This window comes from Lissotriton helveticus, chromosome 10 (assembly GCF_964261635.1).
Source record: "Lissotriton helveticus chromosome 10, aLisHel1.1, whole genome shotgun sequence".
NCBI classification, from domain to species: Eukaryota; Metazoa; Chordata; class Amphibia; order Caudata; family Salamandridae; genus Lissotriton; species Lissotriton helveticus.
In genome coordinates this window covers 256,205,593-256,230,596 of record NC_136071.1, presented here as the reverse complement: position 1 = coordinate 256,230,596, position 25,004 = coordinate 256,205,593, and the positions used below count along the sequence as shown (strand labels likewise).

Below are 25,004 nucleotides of genomic sequence, written 5' to 3'. Positions count from 1 at the left end.
GGTCGACTAAATTATGCAGCAAGAAAAGGCAAATTATGTTGCATAATGCAACACATTTTTTGACAGCATCACTTATTTTGCAATTTTTGCACAAGGTATACTGTCTAGCAATCATTTAACCAAATCATATCAGTTTAACAACCAAATAAATAAATAGGCAATTGAAAGATGACCAGTTAAATCTTTGCATAGGGTCTTCCACTGTGTGCGAACATATCTCTAGTGACTTTTGATCTGTTTGAGCTAGAAGCATTTTTTGTTACAAACCTATGGCCGCAAAACCGCATAACTCCAATGGCCCTAACTAGCTGTCCCCTTCATGGAAGGGCCCCACTATTTCACCACTTCATAAATCAGGCGACATAGCCTCTCAAAAAAATTACCATCTTATCGCCTTACTTGATGTAGAAGATAAATATCTTACAGGCACCCTACTTGCAGAGTTACAGGAATGGGCTGTGGACCATGGTATTATTCCATACAACCAGACAGGGTTTTGCAAAGCAACCGGCACAACCACTAACATCCTAACAATGTCACTCCTTATTGACCAAGTGTACTGGGGTGGCCCGGTTGAATGCCCCAAGCCCACCCTCAGACAAGATACTATCAGGCCTCTTATGTGGTTGTTCTTTTATTTGGTATACACTTGTCACAATGGGGGGGGTCTACAATACACTTGCTATCTCTAAAAGGAGTAAAGGCAGTCTCAAAATAGAAAGATAGAATGTCCTCTCCTCTTGTCTCTTGTTCCCATAGTTCACTTACGCGCCGGGTGCAGTCCTCAGGAGGGATGCAGAAACCCAAAAGAAAACAAAAATAGATGTTCAGGCTGATGACTTTCTGAATTAGATGGGGGTTTGTGGATTGTGCTCTTTCACCAGAGCCCTACCCGTGAAGTGTCTAGGTGCATGGAATATCAGTGTTCAAGGCGGCGAGGCTCGCAACCCCTCCCACCAATCTTTAAAAGAGAAGGAATGTGCAGTGGGCACTTGCCTGGGTCCAAAACTCTCCTGGGCTGTGGTGATGGGAGATCCAGCCTCCTCTTCCCTCCTGGGAGTACTGGTCTCTACAGCGATGAACATGGAGCAAGTCTTGACTCCTGGGTCCTCTTCCTCTCCTCCTGGGCCATCCACGACCTCCTGTGACTCTCCTCCTGGTTCCCTGCAGGTCCCTGTCCTCATGTTATCCTCTGGTTCGTTCAGCTTGCGTCGCTCCTCCTCTCCTAAGTTCTCCAACAACAATGCACACCCTGTCATCCTTCTTCCTCTTTCTTGTCCATTTGTTGTTACAGTCAGGCTCCCACGAGGTATTCGATCATCTAGACCGGGTCCCCCACTTCCGGGCTGATCTGTAACCGCCACCATGTTGGAGTTGCTGCGATGCTCGCGGGAGTCATGGCTGGGCTCCTCACACAAAGCTAAGGCGACAAAACAGGTTTTGCATTTCTGTTTTATAGATTTTAAAGCCACTTTTGATAAAATTGATAGAGCAAGGCTGTGGAAAAAACTGGCGGGCCGGAACAATCCAAATTCTCTCGTCAAAATGATAATACAACTACACACTGATACCTGGGTGCAGGTTAAGTTGAGTAATGGTACACATCTATCGAGGTGTATCCCTACGACTAACGGGCTCAAACAGGGCTGGGTGCTCGCCCCAACTCTTTAAATTGTATGTTGCAGATCTGACTCAAATTCTAAATGTACCCAACGCTCATGCCCCCAAGATAGGCGGCAATGCCTTGTCTAGCATTCTATATGCAGACAATGTGGTCCGGATCAGCCATACGAAAGTAGGACTGCAGCCCCTGCTGAATGCACTGGAGAGCTATTCTATAGAGAACTTATTGGAAGTAAATCTTGACAAAACGAAAACTATGTCAATAAAAAGCTGCGCAAAATGCTCCCATGCATGGCATAATAACCATTGATGACGGTGGGTTATTTTCCAACCAGCTCAAATCAATCAGAAGGAGAGCTGTGGGGCTAGCAATATCGCTGAAGCAACTAAAAACTAAGCTGACGGATCCCAGGCTCTCCCCCCTGCTTCAGGTCGCCCAAGCAAAAATTCTACCAACCATCTCATATGGAAGCATTGCTCTGAGAGGGAGGGACTCTTAAGACTCTTGACAACACTATGATTGGAGCTTATAGGATTATAGGATCCTCTTTAATATACCTACTTATGCCTCGGCGGCTCAGATCAGGCTGGAATTTGGGCTCACCAATCAGCACCTTGCAAGATAAGGGGCCTACCTAACAAGCTGGCACAAGATTAGGGAATACCTCTGAGAATAATTTAAACCATTATGGAAGGAGCTCAGCTCACAGCGGCCAGCCAGGAACTATTTAAAGAGCAGTCTGGCAACTACAGGGCTTTCCATACTTTGGGAGCCACCAGGACCCTTTTGCTAATAGACGATAAAGCTACCTTTGCAAAACGGAGTCATGCATGGATGTCTATTCATAGTTACAAAACCTATTTCAGCCTGGGGTATGCACGGGCCATAAAAGAAACATTTCTCAAACGACTAGGGAAGTTGCCATCTATCCTGCATCTACCACCATGGCAGAGGGCACTGGCGTAACGAAAAATGAGGGGGCCTCCCTGCACGGTACTTAGGGGGGCCCCCTCCGGGCTCAATCAGGAGCTCTCCCGGCCAGAATTCAGTGCCAAGGGGGCCCCCTGGAGCTAAGGGCCCCCCCCGCACCGCATGGGCTGCGGGGGCCTGTGTTACACCCCTGGCAGAGGGGGCAAGCTACAACTAACTGTCGTCTATGCAAAAAGGGAATGGAGGACATGGCACACTTGATTTGCACCTGTATGCATTTAAAGCAAGAACGGTTCAGATTATTCAAACCAGAATTTAATGCCCATGGGATCCGCACACGACGGCAAGCAGTAATAGCGTGCTTCAACTCCAATGATCCGCAACTAAATTGCAAATTAGTAAAGTTTTTCACCATTGTAGACAATAAAATAGAAGAAGCAAGGGCATTTGGGACCCTCACGGTCAGCGAGGAAGGAAGAACTATGCATACCAAGGCCAATTAGAACAAGACGTTTCTATTAACAGTTTACCATTCAAATTTTTACCCTTGAACGTTTTACTTATTTATAAAAATGTATCTGAGTATGAAATTTGAACTTTTTATAAAGAATTTGTAAAAGGGTTTTTATCAATCAAATACAATAAAAATACTAACTATGATGCTTAGTAAGCTAGGGTTATACTAGAGGATGCTGAGTAAGCTGGGGTAAAACTGGAGGCAATGTAGGGGGATGCAAAAGAAAAGAACAAGCCGGAAACAGGCATTCGCTATCAGCCATCACGTCCCTTTACTACTGTGTTTTGTCTTTATCCTACAGACAGGCAGTGACGCACACGGCCGCATTCACAATGGGCAGAGAAAGACAAAAACCCCGGAGCGCGTATGAGGTCACGCTCGATAACTCAGAGCCACGTCGTTCTGGAAACGGGACGCACGGCGGGTGCACGCAGCAAGGCAGCCTCCAGAAGAAACAAAACGATGAGGAAAGAAAAGTCACAATTGGATGTCAACTCTTAATTAGGCGCCGAAAGTCGCTTCAACGCCTCGTTAGTTGTAGTAAGCGCTATATAAATACAATTACAATTTACTCCTAATATTGCAGCCTCCCCTCCTTGGAAACAGACAGGCAATAGCTTTTTTTTTTTTAATATATATTTTTAAATAAAAGCGGCCTCTCTGTGTTGCAGCCACAGACACTTTTTTTGCTCTTCGGAACACAGCAAGGCTTCTTCCAAACTGCAGACCTAATAAGGCAAGAATGGAACGGGGACATTTAGAACAAAATGCGAACGGGGCCAAGAAAGGAATTCGGGAAATGAAAGGCAGTTTGAGGTATGAGGTTGTTGTTTTAAAAAAATATATAAACAGAGGGTAAATTCACTGGCTCCGAGAGTGCAGATTAAGCTTTTAATTCGCCCCTCAGACCAGTGGTGTGCAGTTCACCATTCAGACGCCATATGTATTTTGTGTTTGTTTATGCACCTTTCGACTGGGCCTACATAAGACAAGCCTCCTGAATGGCCCTCGTTGTGATGGGGTTTCTTTCACGCCAAGAATATCAAGTACAAAACCAGACTTTTGAAGGTGTTCTCGTCGAGGTCACAGACAGCATACACAAGGGGGGAATGAGGTTACAGCTCATTATACATTCTGTGCGAGGAACGGTAAACTGAAAAGGCTTACCGAAAAGTAAACAAAAGGTCATGCCCAGCATGAGCATTTACATAAATGGGTGTTTTATGCACCAGCTAACACTGCCATTCAAGCAGTGCTTGAAATGAAAATTTAGAAGTGCAAGTACTTGCATTCTCCAGCGCGGCCAACTTTCCAGACTGCTTATGTGTGGCATTTCTGTATTTTCAGTGTGATTGTGTATGGCACTTCATTGCCTAAAGTGTGACACTAAAGCATGTAAAACCAAGGGGCAGATTAACAAGAACTGACGCATCACTGCATATCAGCAGTGATGCATCAGTTAATTTGCGTCACAGAAAAAAACCTTGCACCTCCATGGATGTGTCGCATTTACACAATGCAGCACACCGTGGCACAAGGATTGACAGATGCGCGATGCATCTGTTGGAGTAAAGGCAACGCATTGCTGGAGTCATGTCGCAAGCACAACGCAACTCCAGCAATGCTCAGGAATTCCTATTCCTATTATGCTGCGTCCAAATCTTGTAGATTTCGCTGCATCACTTTTACGAGGTTTTCTTACGTCGGAAAACCCACCCTGCATACATTATACCTGATGCAGGTATAATGTAGCACAGGGCTTTACAACGTGACGCATTTACCTTGATGCGTCACGTTGTAAATGTGTCGCAACGTGGCACATTGTTTACGACGCAGCTGCATCACAAAAAGTGACGCAACAGCGGCATAAAAGTGTTGCAAGGGGCTTGTAAATTTCCCGCTAAGTACTTAGGTCTTGTACACATACCAAACATACCCCATATGGGGGAGAGGACGTGGCCTGACAGCTAGGAGAGGACGTGGCCAAACGGCTAGGGCGGTCGACCTCGAAGCTGCAGAACTGGGCTCGAGTCACAGCAGGGACGTTCAACATCCTCTTGATCTGGGTAAATCACCCTATCTCCCCATACCTAACAAAAAATAAGCATTTGCAATGCAATAGTTCTCGCATTTGCGAGAGCTTAAGCTATTGGCATTGTAAATACCAATGCCTTTTATTTAGGTTTTAAAAAACAACACATAAATGAAAGGCATTGTCATATACAATGCCAATAGCTTAACCTGCGAGATCTACTGTATTGCAAATTCTTTTAAAAGTGCCCCATGCCACGCTTTTGCTTTAATTGCGGCCTGCCCCTTTCTTTAGAGGAGCCACGTCTAAAGAAAGGTGCTTGGCCACCATTAAAGTGAAGGCACGGTAAGGGGGGCTTTTACTTAAAAAAAGCATACTTGTTTAGTTGAGAAACAAATGCTTTTTTTTGTTGTAAAAGCGCCTCATACTGCGCATTCACTTTAATGGCGGCCATGTCCCTTTCTGTAGACGCGACTGGACTAAAGAAAGATGCGTGGCTGCCATTAAAGTGAAATTGCGGTATGGGGCACTTTTACAACCAAAAAAAGAATATGTTTGTCAAGTTGACAAACACATTTTTTATTTTTTTTGTATAAGCTAGTAGCATTACGGGACACTGCTGCAGGACACACGCTGGCCTTGTAGTGCGGAAGTACATCTTTTGAGAAGTGCCAAGCTGCACATGTCCCTGTGTCAGGGGGAGCCCCAGCCTGACCAATAGCCCATTCAGGCTTTCTCCGATGCAGCCTCTTCTCCATTGTCTAGAGGCCTTGGAGAGCCCCAGTGTGCGGTTCTGTGCAGCAGTGGTGTCAATGGCAAGAGAGGCCAGTGCGTGGATTGCTCACGCCTACGTACACTGGAAGCCCTGCAGTTTTAAGTCCCTTGGTGGGGGCCTGATGCTCAATGGCATGTTGCCAATGCGTCTGCGCTGACACCAGTTCCAGGAGGCTAGGTCAGCGTGGGCCGGCTGGATAAGCTACATTATAAATTACAAGACCCTGGAATGGCAGCAGCTGCCTGTGGGCCCAGTCTCCTTGTCAGCAGTCAGACTGGCCTCTGCAGCATGAAGAGAGATAGCAACTCCGCTGATTCGTGTGGCAATTTCAGCCCTAGATCATTGGCGGCTCCCCTGCTAAGGCAGAGGAGCGTCGCCCCACTGCTTCAACTGCAGGCTGAATAAAAAAAAAATATTTGGCAATAACATTCGTTATCAGCATTTTTTTCCCGGCGTCATGGGGGGGGGGGGGGGGGAGTGGTACCCGCACCTAATGCGCATGATGGTTTAGGCCGGCTAAGCTGTCATGCGCACTCTGCATGTTCTCCACCCAGGCTGCATTACAGCCTGGGTAGAGAACATGCACAGCCTGCCAGCCCCTGTCTCAGCGCCGAACCATGGCACTCTGACCAATCACAACACTGCTGTAAGGCAGCGTTGGGATTGGTCAGAGGATTCTGGGGGGCTGTGTGCTTCCTGCCGAGTTCAGACAGGAGGACGGAGGAAGAAGAGGCGGCAATCGGCGGTATAAAGGTAAGTGTTCTTTTTTAAAATTATTTTTCCCCCGCCCTACCACCCCTTTTCGGTAGCAGCCGCTACTGCCCTAGAGTTGATGCAGGGATCTTACCTTAAAAAAGCGTTACTCTAACACATGATGCTTGGCACTTGGCTGAACTGAATTTCAAAAAGCTGATTTGATACTTAGTGCTGGTACTCACCAGTTAAAACACGGCACCCTTGCTGAGAAGAGTACTCTCACTTTCATTAAAGAGGCAGTACTTAGTACCGATCAGTACCTGCCAATTTAAAGGACTGTACTTAAGTGCTTGTGATTTTGGCAGGTGAGGCAGTTGGGAGCACAGGGTACAGAACGAGAGACTTGCCCAGGATGGCACAATTTGCTCAAGTGGAAAAGGAGGTATAAGATCCCAAAGCAAGTCCTTTCTCAACAGTTTGCAACTAATTTGACAAATTGCTAAGTCTTATGAAAATACGTTTTGATTTTATTTTTATTAGTTTTGAACTATGTTTGCACATTCAGATTGTGTTTCTGAAAAACAGAAACTGTGCCTAATAAGAGCACTCCAACATCCCCCCCAAACCCCAACTTTGAAGCACCACACAAAGGCAGCCACTACACACATCACATTTACACAGATTAGGTTGGAAGGTAAGAATACCACCACCAAATAGACCCCATTAAAAAAACCTCCAATGTGATTTGAGAACAAAATCTCCCAGTTAAGAATATCTGCCAGAGGAATCACAATGTCTAGAACCAAAAACAAGGGAACCCTACTCACTTGGAACCAGGGTACTGAAATTATTATCAAAAAACAATGGCTCCTGTGGACTAATGGATAAACAATCTTTATGTAAAAATACGCAATGGCAATGTAATGGGTTAATGTGTTGTCAGAAAGAGGAGTCATATACACCTTATATTTGTATTTCATACACAATTATTATTTATATAGTATTTGAAACAAAATACATACAAGGTAATTAAACAATCATCTGGTTTTAGTGAGTGGTGTCCCAGTGAAAAGGCGGAACCAAAAAAAGTAGAACCTTACAAAATAGTGACATATTTGTGACATTTATACAAGGTTCCCTATACTTCATAAAGACGACCATTAGGAGGTATATATTGTATGAACCGCGCTTTATACAATGATAAGTGCTGGTGTACAATGGTTCGCTTTTGAAAACTGTCAACAGCGTTTCGACCCTGTGTGCAATGTAGGGTCTCTTCAGGACCTGAGATTATAGGGACACCTGAAGGATAGTTTGCGCAGCCTTGTGTAGAAGGTGTGGCACCGTGAGTGTAGTAAAGAAAGTAATACTCACATGGGACCCAGCCGGGCGCCCATGTGAGGGTAGAGGTCGGCTGGCAAAATTCGATTTGGCACAACCGGAAAATTCAGCATATAAGGTTTTGGAAGGCACGATGAGTGTATAGTCCAGGCGTTCCATTTGAGTCTATCTGCACGTTGAAGTTGCAGGCTTCTTAAATGTTTAGTGATTCTTGGTAGTTAAATCGGGCACAATGGGCGATTCTTTGTGTTGCCAATAATAAGGGTTACTTCCATCCAGTGTGGGGTCTCATTTAGTCACCAATCTGTTTGTGCCTGCATCTGATACCTTCGAAACAGAACAGCGTCTGATTGTCTGCCTGGGTTCAATGACCCACAATGGCAGGTCGATGCCTGCATAAAGTTCCAAGAGGTCAAAAAGTTAGCAAACAGTGCGTTGTATATGCACCCAGTACAATAATATAACGTCATCGTATTTTTACTAATTTCATGATTCATGCATTGGAACTTGCTCCCCTTTGGGGCAAGCATTGCGCCTTCTAAATTTTCAACTAAATAATATTAGAACATTGGAATGTTGGGAGCTCCATTGAAAACAGTGGAGTGCTCTGAGCTTCTAATGGGCGGTCGAAGCATTCCAGTGTGTGTTCACAGCTGTTGCTGTGAACAAAAGGCCTCACGGAGCCTGGAAGAATTTCAGTCCCCTCGGGCTCCGTGAGGCCTTTGTTTTACAAATTAGAACATTCTGCCCTCTATGGGCAGAATGTTCTAATAGCCTTAGTGCCTGACGTAGCGGTCTCTACCTGCCGGTAAAGACCCACTCCCTTGTTAAAGTCCCTCGCCTTTGGCTCAGGCCTTTAACGCTGGAGCCGTCCTTTAATGGCCAGTAGAGCCCACTATGTAGGGCCCTCTAAGGCTATAATAGTACATTAACCACTAGGCTGTAAATATAGTTTTGCTTGTGGTCTTTTCCTTTTCTAGTATTTACAGTAGAACCTGTCTTTGTCGCCATTAGACCTCCTTCACGGCTTCAGGAAGAGATTTTACATAGAAACGGCACACCTAATTGATACTGTCATTCCAAACATAGCTGTACAGGGTGAAGGAAGGCGGTTACATGCCAACAATACTCAGCGCAGGAAGGAGGTTACATGCCAGCAATACTCCAGCAACATAATAGTGAAATTCAAGATTGGAATGACTCACAAGTATGTGATCTTGTCATCAGCTATGTCAGAAACTTGGGATAGGGTGGGGCCATAACTTTTGCGGGGCGTTTCTTAGGTCAAATATCCAAGAAGCAGCTCTTAATTAAGAAAATGCACTCTAGAGAAAATGAAAACATAATATTTGGCGACACTTAGTGCTGTTGCTGTGCAAGCTCTATTAAACAACAACGCACCAAGCTTTCTATTTTATTAACAAAAATAACACTTTTATTTTGTTTTATAGGCACGCATGGCTTCAAAATGCAAAGAGCCACGGCCGCCCTCCCCTTTGTCAGTCCTGTTATATATATATATATATATTTTTTTTTTGGTGGGTTAATCGACATTGAAAAAGCCGCGAAGGCGAAACGCGTCTGTCGAACTGGAGGGGAGAGGACACTTAAGCACCGAATAAAGCATCTTTGCTTTGAAAATCTGACTCCGCGTGTGCCTCTTATATTTTTAGCAATCCTCAATTGCCTGCTAAGTATTGCTATATATATATATATATATATATATATATATATATATATATATATATATATATATATATATATATATATATATATATATATATATATATATATATCCCTCTCTCTCTCTGACTTTAAATCAATCACGACAACAGGTGTAGCACACTGGAATGGCGATCTATGGCTATTTTAGGTCTCACACAAAACAACTGGCACTTGGCACAGATTTCTTGCTTCTCCTTAAGCTCCTAGACAAGCATAAACGGTAGGGCCGCACAGGCCTTTTATTCCACCGGGCATTTCTCCAGTGGGTTGGAGCCCTTGGAGGCCAGTTTCGATAGCAGGGGGACAGTGTCGCTTCTTGCTGCCTCTGTCACTTTTAACTGCAGCAGGCATGTGCAAGAGAGCGAGACAGAGGTAGGAGGGTCAAGATAGAGAGAAAGCAATCAGAGAGGGAGGAAGGAGAGGGACAATGGCTAGAAAGAGAGAGATTGCGCGAGGAGACGAAGGGAGTGGACAGGCTTGTGCATTTCTGCCAGGGCATCTTTTGATTCTGCAGTCCGGCCCTGGGGAAGGACAGGGGTATGGAGCATCAAGGCTGCCACTGAAGTTGTTTTACAAGATTATTTCATGTGACTGTTTACCTCGTTTGCAGTACAGTCCTGGGCTTCCATTTACCAAAACAGTGCATTCTGGGAGTTGTAGTCTTGGTTCAGTTCAATAGATCCTGTTGGATCAAAGATCTTGAAAACAGTTATTTAAAAAGGAGTTGTGCGGGGACTGAACAGGTCCCGTTGATGTGGAATCATGTGGTGGCCCAAACAGGATGCTTAGCGAACCTGAGCTGTGCTGTGTCTCCTGGGCTCCCGTAGATTTCTCTTTCTGCCCAGTGGGTGTTTATGGGAGTCATGGGCCACACCATGTTTCAAGAATGCAGAGTTATCATTCTGTTTGTGTATTATGTGTGAAGCATAAGCAGTGCCAGGGGTCTAGCTTCACGCCACATCAAAAACTGAAATAAGTGGAATAAGATTAAATAGAAAATACACAGCTAATAAATAGGACAATCCCTTGGAATGGCATGTAACGGACGGATGACAAAAGAAAGCATCATAATTAAACAAGCATTTACAATGCAATGGTTTCGCCTTTGGAAAAGTTAGAGCTATTGGCATTGTAAATGACAAAATTTGTATTTATGTGTTGGTTTTGAAAACAGATAAATAAATAAATGGCATTGTCATTTACATTGCCATTAGCCTCTGCAGTCACTCTGCACTCCCTAGCACTCTGCAGTCACTCTGCACTCCCTAGCACTCTGCAGTCACTCTGTATTCCCTAGCACTCTGCACTCCCTAGCACACCCTAGCACTCTGCACTCCCTAGTCACTCTGCACTCCCTAGCTCTCCCTAGCACTCCCTAGTCACTCTGCACTCCCTAGCACTGCCTAGTCACTCTCACTCCCTAGCACTCATTATTTGCATATTGAGGGCTTCAATATAAAAGATGGTTCCCACTCCTGGCAAAATGTTGTCCCGGGCATATTGATTGGAATTCTTAGCGTAGTGATGGTTCCCACCTTTGGTATTGGTGGCCATGGCATACAGGTGGAAATGCTTTGCATAATGTGAGAATCAATTTCATGATGGCAACCGCTGGCAAATGCCACCTCTGACATATTGATGTCAATTTTTGAAATATTGGTTTCCACCACTGAATGATGTTGCTCAACCTAGTATAGTGGTGGCCAAGGTATAACCGTGGCAATTACTTGCTTCTTGTTGTTTGCACACATGGCATCAGGATTCCCACCCTTGGTCTAATGTTGATCCAAGCATGATGATTCTTGGCATATTGTAGACCTCCATGGCATGAGATAGTGATACATGGCATTCATGTGTGGCAGTGATGCATGTGAGTATGTGATGTAAATGACAAATTGAAGTTTGATTGTCAAATGTGTATTTACGAAAAATGAAAAGATATTTGTGGCAAAACAGATTTTATTTTATTTTTTCTTAATAAGCTTTTGTCATTTTGTTTGCTCTTTTCAAAAAGAAAATGTGTATTTGATAGCAACATATGGCTATTTTCAAAAATTGATCAGCTGATGTTTGGGGATAAGATGATTGCATTTCAACATGTCTGTTAGCCAGTTGGTTGAGTAAGAATCAGTAACACTCTGTATTGCTTGGGCCAGGGAGACACCCAATTTGGATCCCGCACCCTCCAACTCAGCTGAGTCACTGACAATACTGAATATCTGTAATTTGGATTCATCACACAGGTTGTGTTTATTCAAAACATTATTATCGAAAATCAGTTCTTAGCAAACAATACAATATCTGTACAAGATTTAAACAAAAAAATTAATATTGCATCTTAAATCCTATACCAAACACAACACTGCAGTATTTACACCTAAAGCGCCTCTACAGGAACAGAAAGTCACTAGCTCCCTCTCATTGCTGTATGCCTAAGTCTGTTTACAATATTCTAGCCCAGCTGTGTGCAGCGCCCACGTGCACAGCTGTCTCGTGTCACGGGATGCACTCCTGTCTCAGGTCCACAGGCCTTTTCTACCACAGCTGCACCTCTCCTCCCACACAGGGCCCGCCTTTTAAAACAGCACACTGGTTGCATGCATCACTTTGTGGATGTTTGCACTGCCTGCACAACTGCATGGATTGGTTCCTGCACCTCTACTTCCTCGCAGGGCCTCAATTTAAAACGAAACACTGGTTGCATCAAGGGACATTGTTCCAGCCCAGTGGCAGCATCACCAGGCCCAGACTCATTCCCCAGGAGCGGGAGCTGCTCTTAAAAGGCCACAGCTGCACATTTTTCCAGGATCATTGAACATGTACACTTTTCTGTTACGCTGATTTCTTTTTTTTTTTTTTTTTACACCCGACACCGTGCACTAGCAACGTTCGAGTCATGGTCGGATAACAACATTCCTCAAGGAAATAAGTGATGTGAAGATGGGTTCTAACAACAAAATCTACCGGACTTGCACTAAGAGGTGCGCATACTACCGATCAAACAGTGTAACTGCACACGAGCCAAGAGAAAGGACGCAAGGAAGATTTATTTAAAATAATACATAAATACATATAAAGAAACCGAACATTTGAATTGGTCACTAATTAATTAATTTTATACATTCACGTCCCTTCCGCACTTTAATCTCTTGGGGTCCCGGATCAACTGAAATTTAGGCAGAAACTTCTAATTCCCAGTACACTCCCGCAACCTGAAGAACCAGGCAAGAAAATGTAAAATCTTCTATGTTGATTAAACAACTGAATTTTAGCAATTACAAATTTTAGTGAGTTTGTATACCTTGTATTACCTTGTTGATTAAGTTGGATAAAGTGTAAGAAAATTAAAAAATAAGCAAGAACCCGACGGTGAACACCCGTTTTAGCCAGAAATAAAGTTGGTTGCCTACTCAATTTTATGTTTTCCATAATGAAACGTCCCTCGTGGTACTTTAGCTCGGGAGATTCTAGGTAACCAGATGTATAGTTCAAAAACGTAGTGCATGTCAACTTGATAAAGTAGAACACATTTATAACTGGTCAACACATGGTATAGCAATTCAAGAGATACAGTGCTGATATCCGGGGCTTTCGTTAAGCAACCAATGCATTAATTATAGAAGTAATGTCACTTCACCTGCGGCCAGAGAAAATAGGGAGCAGAGAGCTTGGCTCTTACATTACGGCATACACACTGTTCCATGCCCATCATCTCATCACCTTCTTATGGGTGTAAACAATCCTTCCCGTGCAGCCATGCATATTCAATATATAATAAACACTGCAACTAACACGATTTAAGTAGCGCTACGAGCAAGATTTTGCTGTTATGACGAGCAGTGAAAAACGTATTATTGTCAAGAAATTAATTCGCGCCCCTTTTATCAAGCAAGAAAAAGAGGAAACGTTGGGAGGAAGAATGTTGTATCCCATAGGTATTATCAAGGGTAAAGGTTTGAATTTTCGTAATGCGTCACAACACCCAAGGGCAAAGCTTACGCTATGCAGAATAACTGCTGAGTCACCCATAACCTCCTGGTAAGTGTAAACATTGACCTACAGTTTACAAATAGATCCTTGCAGGCGGCGCTGAACACCATAGGCTGTTGAATGGACGAAAATGTGCAAATGGTCTTGGACTACCCCCCCCCCCCCCCCCCCAGCCCCAAAAATAGGGCGTGCCGCTGTTTTAACACTATACTTAAGACTCAGAGCGAACTGATTATGGCTTGATTTAACGAGGATCACACAATGGGCGATACCAAGGGATAGTATATACACATCCTGGGTAAGCTTATTATATTCCCTAATGGTTATATCAAAATGATGTAAATCGCTTTAAAGCGCACAGAAGGTTTCCACACACACAATTATCCATATGTAACCCTGTTCAGTAGATGATCGACCATGTTTCCCGTTTTCGGCCCATGCCATCTACTGTAATCAATACTTTTGTTTACTTGGGCTACAATGGAAGAAGGTGCAGCGCAGTTAGTTACTCGGATCACTAAAACCTTAAAACCGCTGACCTTGGCAGTTCGGTCATTTTCAGAGAAAGTTCACCCTCGGTGGCTGACTGGTGAATCACACAACGCCATCGCTTTATCGCAACCAGAACTGTGTGGGGGTGACTGGTGAAATGCCAGACACATCAATTACCCCTTCCGAAAACTAACAATGCGTCAGGTCTAGCAAAACCGAGTTCTTCCTACATGAGGATGGGGTCTCAATACCAGTTCCCTATAAAGTGTCCATTTTGTGAGTAATTTATTGGGCTCCAATAAAATAAATTAAAAAAGACCCTTAAATAAGTGTAACCAAACCAGAGAGGGGGGGGGGGGGTGAAAAGAATACGCTAGTTTGCAATATAGATAGAGTGCTATCTATACAAAAATGAAGAAAAAAGTAATTTGTAACCAGTGGTGAAAATGTATAAGGCAAAATAAGTAAAACAACGGGATATATATTTTATAAACAATAACAAAACAGTACTGGCTTAAAAAAAAACACAAAAAAAGAGAAAGCTGGAAGTGTCTATAGAAGCGAGTGTTTGTATCAGATAGGGAAGCCTCACAGCAGGAGGATGCCGCTGCCCTGGGCCAGAGCTGGCTCGGTCACTCCCACCCCCGGGCCAGGCACAAAGGAAGAGCCGAGAGAGGAAGGGGGGCGGGAGAAAACCTAGCACGAGAAGAGGGGCTCCTAGGGCACCCCGAGACAGCCCCAGCTCGGCGACTCCACTGAAATAAATCCGTGCAGTATAAAATACAGAGTTTCTACGGATTACTTTTAAGGTAACAGGGATGCCCCCCACAGTAACCCATTCCCAAAAACATCAGGAATTTAACCCCCCCGTCTTTATCAAAACTCATGGACTGTACCACTTAGTGGGTTAAATGGCACAGAGAGGATCCCTTTTCACGCTACCGGAATCTCACCATATGCATTTCAACTCGACTCACCCATTTTCTAAACAAGCACCTACGAGGACACGGGGGGCGGGAGAGGACACGGACGGCGGGAGGGGGGGCGGGAGAGGACACGAACGGCGGGAGGGGGGCGGGAGAGGACACGGACGGCGGGAGAGGACACAGACGGCGGGAGGTATTTAAAATGCACAAAAGATGCATATCGTACTATGCTGAAAGAAAGCTCAATAAAATGAATGGTTTGCAGTTTGCCATCTAGAGCTCCTATGAACAGCGTGGAGCAGGGTTGTGTTGCAACCAAATTACATTACCAAATGCTCCTTAAACAGACTACTATAGAGGCCGGTGTTTGATTTCTAACATGCTGGAATGTTTCTAAACTCTCATTGAGATATAGCCCACTCCCTGAGTTATTTGCTTGCTATGAGCAGAACATTTCCCTGCTAAGAAAATCTTGAGGTGCCAAGTGCAAGATATAATATATTATCCAATCTTTCAGTCACTCCACAGTGCTTCGAAACACTGGACAGTGAGGTGGAAATGGTGGCAATAAGTATGGGGAGATGTGAAGAAAAGGACGCTGAAGGCGAAAGGATGGCAATAACAAATGGCCCACCTTAAATGATTCCAAGTCTACCTTCCTCCACCGTCTCTTTCGGCCGTGGCCGCTTCATGGTGTAAACAGGAGGCGGCCGCTTCTCACTGTCCCTGCCAGAGCAGAGCGATCTCAGGCTGCGCCCCTGAGCTCTGCGGCAAGGGAAAGGACGCCTCCATCTTCGGCCGGTGCCGCCATCAGGAAACAAGCGGGAGGGGGCGGGAAAGGGGGAGGAGAGACGCAGCGCCATTGCGAGGCCAGCATCAGGAAAACAAGCGGGAGGGGGCGGGAAAGGGGGAGGAGAGACGCAGAAGACGGCCGGAGCAGGAAGGCGGGTGCCGGCTCAATGCCGGACCAGATTCGAGGGCGGGAGAGAACACGGACGACGGGAGGGGGGCGGGAGAGAACACGGACGACGGGAGGGGGGCGGGAGAGAACACGGACGGCGGGAGGGGTGCGGGAGAGAACACGGACGGCGGGAGGGGGGCGGGAGAGGACACGGACGGCGGGAAAGGGGAGGGAACGGGAAAAACGTAACTCCGCCCAGGGAAAAAATCTCGGGAACGCCCCCGAATCTGGTCCGGCCTTGACGGACAGATCCGGCACCCAATGGCTAGCCTCCATTTATGGAGCTAGCCAATGAGAGCCGGGGGACGTTCCCGAAGTCCTTATTGTCAACAAAGGATTTCACCTGCGCCGAAAAGCTGCGCAGAGCGCAGCCTTCGGCAGGCGAAACCCAAAAACAGAACTGTGAAGTAAATTAATAGGAGAGAAAGCAAAAGTAAAAATAAAAGTTTAAAAGTCCAGTTTCATTCCTAAAAAAAATATTTAACCCTACAGTTTGAGGAAGTGCTCCTTTAATTTCTGTTTAAGACTTGCACAGTTATTTCCTAGCCTGGGGTATTTGGAACGATAATTCCAAAGCATTGCCCAGGCCTCCGTTGTTCTACTCCCAAATTCAGGTATTCGCCATTTGGTTGTTTAGGCAAAAAGAGGCTTGTCAGGCATTTTGGGACTGTTCCGCGGATAGCTTTCCAACGCAGAGACATAGGGCCATATGTATCATTCCAAATTTCGATCGCAAACGACTAAATTTGCAGAATGTTGGCGTTTGTGATCGCAATTAAGCTTAATGATATGTATGAAAATAAAACTGCCTCGCAAAATAAGGAATCGCAAAATTTGCGATTCCTTATTTTGCAATTGCATATAAGGAATCGCAAATTGCTATTCCTTAAATGCAATGTAAGAAGCACAGAAAAAGTGCAATTTGGCCTTAAGGAATCGCAAATTACCACTAACTTCAAGTTGGTGGTAATTTGCAATTTCTTTGAAAAATGCACTTTTCTGCATTTTTCAAAGTGCCATGTGGCGCACATACATGCTCTTAGGCCATGTATGTGTGCCTCATGTGCACACATGCACATTTCAGGGGTGCAACAGGGTTTCCTTTTGACACCGTGGCAGCCTTGAAATTGCATTTTCAATTTGCGATTTTCTAATTGAGAATCGCAAATTGAGAATGTCTTCCCATTCATTCCTATGGGCCTCTAGGCCCATAGGAATGAATGGGGAGGTATTCCTTAATTGCGAATTGCAATTTGCAATTAAGGAATATGTAGGATTCGCAAAATTATTTGCAAATCATACATACATAGCATTTTGCGATTCTCAAATAGCAATTCTCTAAAAATCGCTATTTGAGAATCGCTAAACCTAAGTTTCGTACATATGGCCCATAGTCCTCTGTTGAAGTTGATATTCCATGGTCATCCAAGCCAATAAACTTCTACTGCCAGACACAACCACATTTTCTCAGACCAAAAATGATGTGAATGGCTTTGTTTAATACCAAATGATGATTGAATATAGAGCTATTCTGGCGACTCAAATGTATGTTTATATGTTTTTAAAGTTTGGACATGACTATTGCATGAACTAGTTGTTTATTATGGTCTAATGTCAATACAAGGCAGATTTTTTTTACAAGGCTTATTGATAGGTGGAATTTAGCTGATTTTAGTCTCTTGGATTCAGAGGTCAAAGGTTATCCCAAATCATGTACCAATTTAACCAGGACTCAGGACTGGCGTCCGAGCACCAAGATAATGAGATGTTGGCGTTCTAGCCGAGCACCAGAGTTTCAATAGTGTCACTGTTCCAGCTCAAGCCATTTAAAGGCAAAATCAACCAACCTTATTGTATGGTCACAAAAATCCGATATGCTGTTTAGGAATACAGAAACTTTATTGCCATGCACTTAATCATTTAAGGAGCTGGTAAAATGGGCTTATGACTATATACAGAGTTGAAATTTAAAAGGGGTGTGTTGTAAGCGTCCCTTCCAGATAGTGAATCGGTACTTGATGTATTGATGTTTTGCGAACGAAATATGGTTACAAAATATTGAAAAATTGCAGAATACAGAGTTAGGATGGTTAGTTCGCAAAATGCAAAGAATTTCTCTTGGGACTCCATTTCCTTTGTAAATGTACATAAACATTTTTTGGGGAGAGCAAATAGCAGTGTAATGGAAAAACGTTCTTTTTTAAAAGCAGCCCCATTTCCTTTAAGGCAATAGAATGATTTCAGAAAAAAAAATGATCACAAACATGGTGGCCTGCCGATGCTAGCAGGCCACCATCCCTGTGTTGAACGCATGCTTTTACATCGCAGGCCTTTACAACGCGGTTTTTACAACGCAAACCTTTACAACGGATAGCGCTTTGGGGTGCTGGATAGTGAATAGTTTAATTTACAATTCCAACTCCAGTCCCCGTGGACACTAGGGAAGGTGTTGGATAGTAAATTAAACGTATTCCCTATCCTAGAGCGCCCCCCAGCGCAATGCGTTGTAATGGTTTGCGTTGTAAAAGTTGCATCGTAAAGGTACTGTGTGGTAAAAGTTGCGTTGTAAAGGATGTTTCCCCTGTGTTAGCCACCAACTGTGGTAAGTGGCAATTTACAGCCTACCTTAATATTATTCATGAGGTACGTCTGATAATGACCCACTCCAAATTGGAAAAAAAATCTTTACTGGGTGCAAAAATACCAGTCGCAAATTGCAGTTATTTGTGAGAAGTACTTAGGGCCTGATTTAGTCCTTGGAGGACAGATTACTCCGTCACAACGGTGACGGTTATCCTGTCCGCCAACATAGGAATCCCATAGGATATAATGAGATTTATATTTCGGGGACGGGATATCCGTCCCGGTTGTGACGGAGTAGCCATCCGCCAAGGCCCTCGTCTTAGTGTATCTGACACTTACTATCTTCCAGTCTTTAATGCCAAAAGCAGTCAGATGTCGTGATTGCTTATTTGGAATTGTTGCTTATATACCTATATCAATTAGTAACTGGAGTTCATCGCCGTTCATTTGCAAAGCAGGCTCCTGTTAATAAGGCAGTGTCGCGTGGGACACCACAGTATAGTGTGATCAGTCTGCAGGTCTATTGACCTGACTAGATTAGTTTTGCCCTTGAACCTTGATGAAAGATCTGACGCACTCCCATTCCATCCCAGAAATCTCAGGGACAGTAGCTTATCAATTCCTGGTTTCATTCCTTGCGCTTTGATGCTGGTCATTTTTCGTATTCATTGAAAATCCTGGGCGACACTTCCCAGAACACAAAGAAAAATTGACAGATGTCCCACTGACCTCCAATAAGGGACAACTTGGGATTGCGGGATGTTAAATGAGTGTGACAACTCGACAGAAGTACCTACAAAGATGCATTTAGAAACCCAGAGAGCTCAAGTGTCCTAGGTTCAGATATGAGTAGCTCCTGCAGTTCCTGTTTTAACTTTTGGTTTCCGATACTTGCAGATCTGTTTATTGCCATATAAGTCCATGTCTACAAGAACAAAAATACAAAGAAAAAACATGGACTGTATAATGTGTCTATTAACACTTGGTCTTGAGTCCATACTGGAGTAGCTGATCCAGTCCAAGGACCACATGTGAGTAGTTTATTCAGTCCTGGACCATGTGCGAGGAGCTTATCCAATTTAGGAAGCACCCAGCTATGATTGATCTATTTCGTTTCTGCTCCTCTCTCCTCAACTATTCCAGGTCAGATTAAGACACTGAAAGTGCTGAGACACAGGTAACATTTAGCCAGTTTGTGCACAACCACTGATTATAATGAGTATGTGTCTACATAAGGATGAAGTGTCTTTTAATGTGGGTGCATTTTTAAAAGCTGCCAACCAGGGCACAAACTTTGATGCACTGATGAGATATGCTGCTACAATTTGGAACTCTACAAGATACTTTATCTTTTTAACTGAGGCATTTTATGTATTGGTCAAATCTTAATTTAAATTGTTATGATGCAAAATGTTTTTATCATTTTCTGTTCGTGAATAACTTTTATGGTTGCCACAATGCTGCCGAATAAAGTTTTGAATTGAGCAAGTGTCACTATTGAGTCACTGAGTATATGGGGCCATTCTTATTACAATCCGCAGATGATACCCAGGCACTCATATTATTTGTTGATGATTAACTATTGATATAGGGAAATTACTGATAGAAATTAGCAGATAATACCAGGCCAATGAAAGCCCCGAAAGATATATTACATATTATTTGAGGTGGGAAAGCCAACACATTAAAAGGGCGGGCCAAGCCTGTGCTGAGCACTTCTAGCCCGTGCACAAGCTGAACCCTAAAAAATGTTTCCATGTAAATAATTCAACAAAAAAGCACTTAAACTATGATAAAGTCTGCTCATAATTTTAAAAAGTGTGTTTTTTTTGCAAGCTAAATCTTTGACATTAATAGGTCACATTATATCACTGCTCTGAGAAGTACTTATTAAAAGTGATAGTTTGAAAACATGATCTTATAACCATCCTTGTACTAGAGACACTGCCATTAGTGAACTAGGAGGCAAGACACTTGTCATGCGAACCCTGTACATGGCCCAGATTCTTACAAATACAGCAACATAATAGTCTATTAAATCAAACACAATAGGCTTCCTGTACAGCTGGTATTGTGAACTCGCATTTTTGAAGGTGCTTTCATATGTGATAGTGAAAAAGGGAAGATCTTTAAAACAAAATATTTGCATAAGATCACACAATTTGGTTAAGTGTGGAAGCCATGATTAACCCAGGTTTTCTGGTTTCATTATTTTTTTTATTTTTTTTACAAATCAGCCACTAAATGGGGATCTATTTGTCTTTCCTTTTTGCAGTCGAGGCCGGTGCAGGTAAGAGCAGTGGGGTGAGGTGTGGGATTCGACAGACGACGGAATAGGGAAAATAAAAAAAATAAAACCACTTACCTTGCGCTCCACGCATCACCGACTCGGCCATGCGGAGAGCGCAAGGTAAGCGTTTTAACTTTACATTTTATTTTCCCTATTCCATCATCTGTTGACCCCCCCCCTGCCCTGCCCCACCACTCTTACCTGCACCACCCGCGACTGCATTTTGCCTCAAATGTTAATGATATCTTTTTACCTCTTTGTGCATGAGGGTAGAATGAGGGTGGCAGGGCACCAGCCACAAGAAAGCTCGGCTCGTTATGGGCTCGACATTCAAACGGACCTTGAGCTGCGCAGAGCCAGGCTCCAGCATGACTCGAGCTTTCAGCACTGCCCTAACTCTCTGGCTATAGCCAGACCTAAAAAGTCATAAAACACTTGAAAAAAGCCAGGGATATACCCTTGCATCAACATGTAAATTGCGATTCTCATATTAACATGACTAGAGAATCTGGATTTCATTAAAGACACGGAGGCTGACATTATGCATTTTCCTTTAATGCAGACCCAAGCAACCGCATACATCACAATAAGCAAGGTTCTAAAACAGAATAAAGGCAACACATAAAGTCCATGAGACAATAATAATAAGCCTCTTTTAAATGCGTCTCCAAGCAGATAAAGTGGCTTTATTTTCTCTACCTTAATGTATTTATCTTAATCCTTACTGTACCTTTCAGGGCGTATCTAAAGCGTGGCCTTTACCCCCCCATCCCTACACCCCCTCCCTACCGATCTCCAATGTATTGAGGTTTTTACCCTCTTTTTTTCTCTGATTTTATTATGCTTTGATTGTTTTCATTTTATGGTATGCCTAACTTCCTTTCCTTTCAGGTGCGCGATTTAACACTAGCGCGTTTTAACAATAGCGCAATTTAATATTGGTGTGTTTTAACATTACTGGCTGTCTTCGTTGTTAACAACGAAGCTTTTCCCCCTCGAGCGCATCCTCTCTCTCGAGCTCACCTTCTCGAGCTCGCCTTCCGAGCCTCAGCCCTTTCCTCCATTTCCCGTACCGCGACTATAGACGGTAAAGAGGAAAGTACGTTAGCAACGGGAGCGCTGCGTCCTCCCATTGCTTAGGCTCACTTTTCTTCCCTTCCGACCTCCAGCGAATCGCGAAGCCGATCTAGCTCGAGGTCGGGGGGGTTACCATGCCAACTGAGCGCTCGAGCGCGGTCTTCTCCGTTTTTGGGAGAGCATCAGCTGTTTTAATCGCCTCTCTGCAAAACATTCAATGGAAGGTGGCCTGAAAGATAAGAATAACCCCGAATTAATTATTATTTAAAGGGGAATTTTATTGGAAGGTGATTGAATCCCTATTTAAAAATAAAAAATAAAAAGAAAGGGGAATTTATTTAAAGCCCTTTAAAAACACTTCCTTTGGGAACTCAGCCGAGTATCTGCCCCATATCAAGGATTCTATCCTTGTTCATTTTAAATCAGGATCTTACTCCTGCTATTTACGTTTTTTTCGATACATTTCCCAGTCATGTCTGAATCAGATTCCGACAGGGCTTCTGCCCCTACCCCTAATGTAGACAAGGAGGCTTTTAAGAAAATGCTCCACTTGGAGGTTAAATCCTGCATGATGGTGAGTTTGTCCGAATTAATGAGGTCTATACGCTTATTCCCATTAGAGGACGTCACTGAGCCATAGTCTAAATTTGATACAGATTCAAGGGGCAAGAGACTAAGGAAAAATAAAAATCTGGAGAGCAATTATTCAGGAGGTCTTGGCACCTCAACTAATGGAGGTCTTGGCACCTCAACTAATGGAGGTCTTCGCACCTTTAAACCCCAGGGTGCCCTTGGCGGCATGAAATTTAATAGAACCTCTTACACCCCTGAAGATGGTGACTCAAATGATTCTTCTGAACTTATGGACGAATATGTCCTTGACCTTAATGAGAGAGAGGAGGGCCTTGATGAATTCATGGATGATCGCCCTTCCTCCTTCAAGAGTGCAATCCTTGACCCACTGGGAGAAGAAATGCTCTATCCACATAAATTGAAATATCCCTACATTAAGGTAGAGAAAATAAAGCCAACTTCTCTGCTTGGAGCCGCATTTAAAAGAGGCTTAATATTATTGCCTCATGGACTTTATGTGTTGCCTTTATTCTGTTTTAGATCCTTGCTTATTGTGATGTATGCGGCTGCTTGGGTCGGCATTAAAGGAAAATGCATAATGTAGCCTCCGGTCTTGTAATGAAATCACTCCACAAATCAGCATAAAATGCAGTTGTGACACGCATAAAACCCTGATAAAATTAGTTATAAAGCACGCACGATAGACTGAACTTTGTTTTACCACTTAATATCCATTGTTTCTATTTCCTGATTTAATAGTACTAATCTGATCAGAATGTTATGAAAAGGGCTCGCTATCATCTTAACCTGTGACATGCAAGTTACACTGACATCTGTGCAGCAAGCGCACAACCTCATTAGCTATCTGAGTGGGAAGGGCAGGTTTGACACAGCAGGTGCTCAACCACCTGGCCTATTTTACATCAATCTATATTTAAATTTCTATAATTCATTCAAATATAGATTGCTGGTTAAATAGCTCATTGGGCGGATCAGCTGCAGTGTCACACCAATCAGACCAGAAGGTAATAGCGCTTATGTCTACGAAAGCAAAACGCTACACACATAACTGTGGCATAATGAAGTAAAGGGACTTGTTAGCAAGTCCAGCCTTTCATCTAACAAGCAAAGATGGGGGCGGGGCGGAGGATGTCTTCTGCAGAGGGGTGCTGCTCAGGAAGCCTGCGCGGAAAAATGTAAACAGAGCAGTAAATCTGTCAGGACCTGTAAAGCATCCTGCCCGTTCTCTTTGCGTTTTTGGGTAGAGTCCAGTCTTAGTGGGAGACTTAAGGGACATTTGTCATAGCCCGAATATGGCCACGCCCACAAACAAAGCACTCGTTTCGCACAGATTTTCCTAACCATTGAAACTCCCTCTATTTGCAGAATGCCCAGGTATTTCCAAGATGGCGATTGTATTCGTATGGCAGCAGACCTGCTTTGTAATGCCAGTCTTATAGGAGGTATGTGTGTATGTCCAAAAGGAGCTATAACATTCTCCCTCTGTTAGCACAATTTATGTGCAGACATGATTCAAAATCCATTCACAATAAGACTAAGGTTTCCCAAGATTTCCTATTATTTTTACCAACCACCCATCTGTTGGAAAAATCTACTACACGAGCCAGGTATTCAACTAAAGACGTTATCTTAGTTCTTTTTTTATAAATTTCAAAAACAGTTTTTCATTCAAAACTTATTTTCAGTTTTTTTTACAGTGAAAGTAGTGACATATATACAAGTATAACACAAAATGACAAGGATATTTACGAGCAGACTGAAAACTTATACAAATATCACAAGACCAAAAGTGACGGAAATTAATAAAGTACAATGACAAAACATTCCATTATAATTTACAAACACTGACTATACATTATGTGTGTGGTGTATGCAAGTGTCCAACTTAGTTTACTTTCTGGGATCTACTTTCCTTGTATCCTCATGTGTTCCCGATGTTGGAGAAGAGATCCTACTGGGGGCAGGACATGGCTAATTTATTTTGTGAACCAAGAATCTATGTCTATACATTGGTTTAGAGTGCCTTATAAGGACCGATTCTTTATCTCTTGCCCTCCCTTTTGTTGTGCCAACGAGTTTCAACCTTCTGGACCTGTAGGTAGAGTTAAAGGAAGGTCTTCCCCAAGCCATTCAACGTTCGTGGAAGGACAAGGTGGTCATATATTATGGATTTGCCATTTTCCAATGGACCTGTCGATACCCCTTTTATTAAGAGTGTCTTCCTTATGGGGCGAATTGATCTTGCCCTAGGGTCCTCAAATTTGTTTTATGAGAATGCTGCTGCCGTATTTCTGAGCGGAGAGCCTGAGGCTGGGAGTAGAGGGCTTCTTCTCCTTACTGCCGTCAGGGAACTACTCTCCTGAAGTGCGCCATAAATCGCATGCCACCGGGATTCTTCCAAGTCTTATAGGGTGTAGCCATTCCACCGGCTCCTGCCCTACACTTCACCAT

General features: G+C 43.6%; 1 protein-coding gene and 1 long non-coding RNA gene across 8 annotated transcripts in view; one reads left to right on the top strand and one right to left on the bottom strand.

Annotated features, from left to right (window-relative positions):
* Positions 1 to 25,004, bottom strand: part of LOC144786230 (mitogen-activated protein kinase kinase kinase 3-like) — a 512,077-nt gene that overhangs the window by 380,428 nt on the left and 106,645 nt on the right. The gene's annotated exons all lie outside the window — the stretch shown is intronic.
* LOC144785149 (uncharacterized) overlaps positions 3,516 to 25,004 on the top strand; it is a 34,680-nt gene continuing 13,191 nt past the window's right edge. Inside the window, exons 1-2 of the long non-coding RNA XR_013601781.1 lie at positions 3,516 to 3,611; positions 3,743 to 3,887. This is a non-coding gene — a long non-coding RNA (uncharacterized LOC144785149). The remainder of the gene's footprint in view (positions 3,612 to 3,742; positions 3,888 to 25,004) is intronic.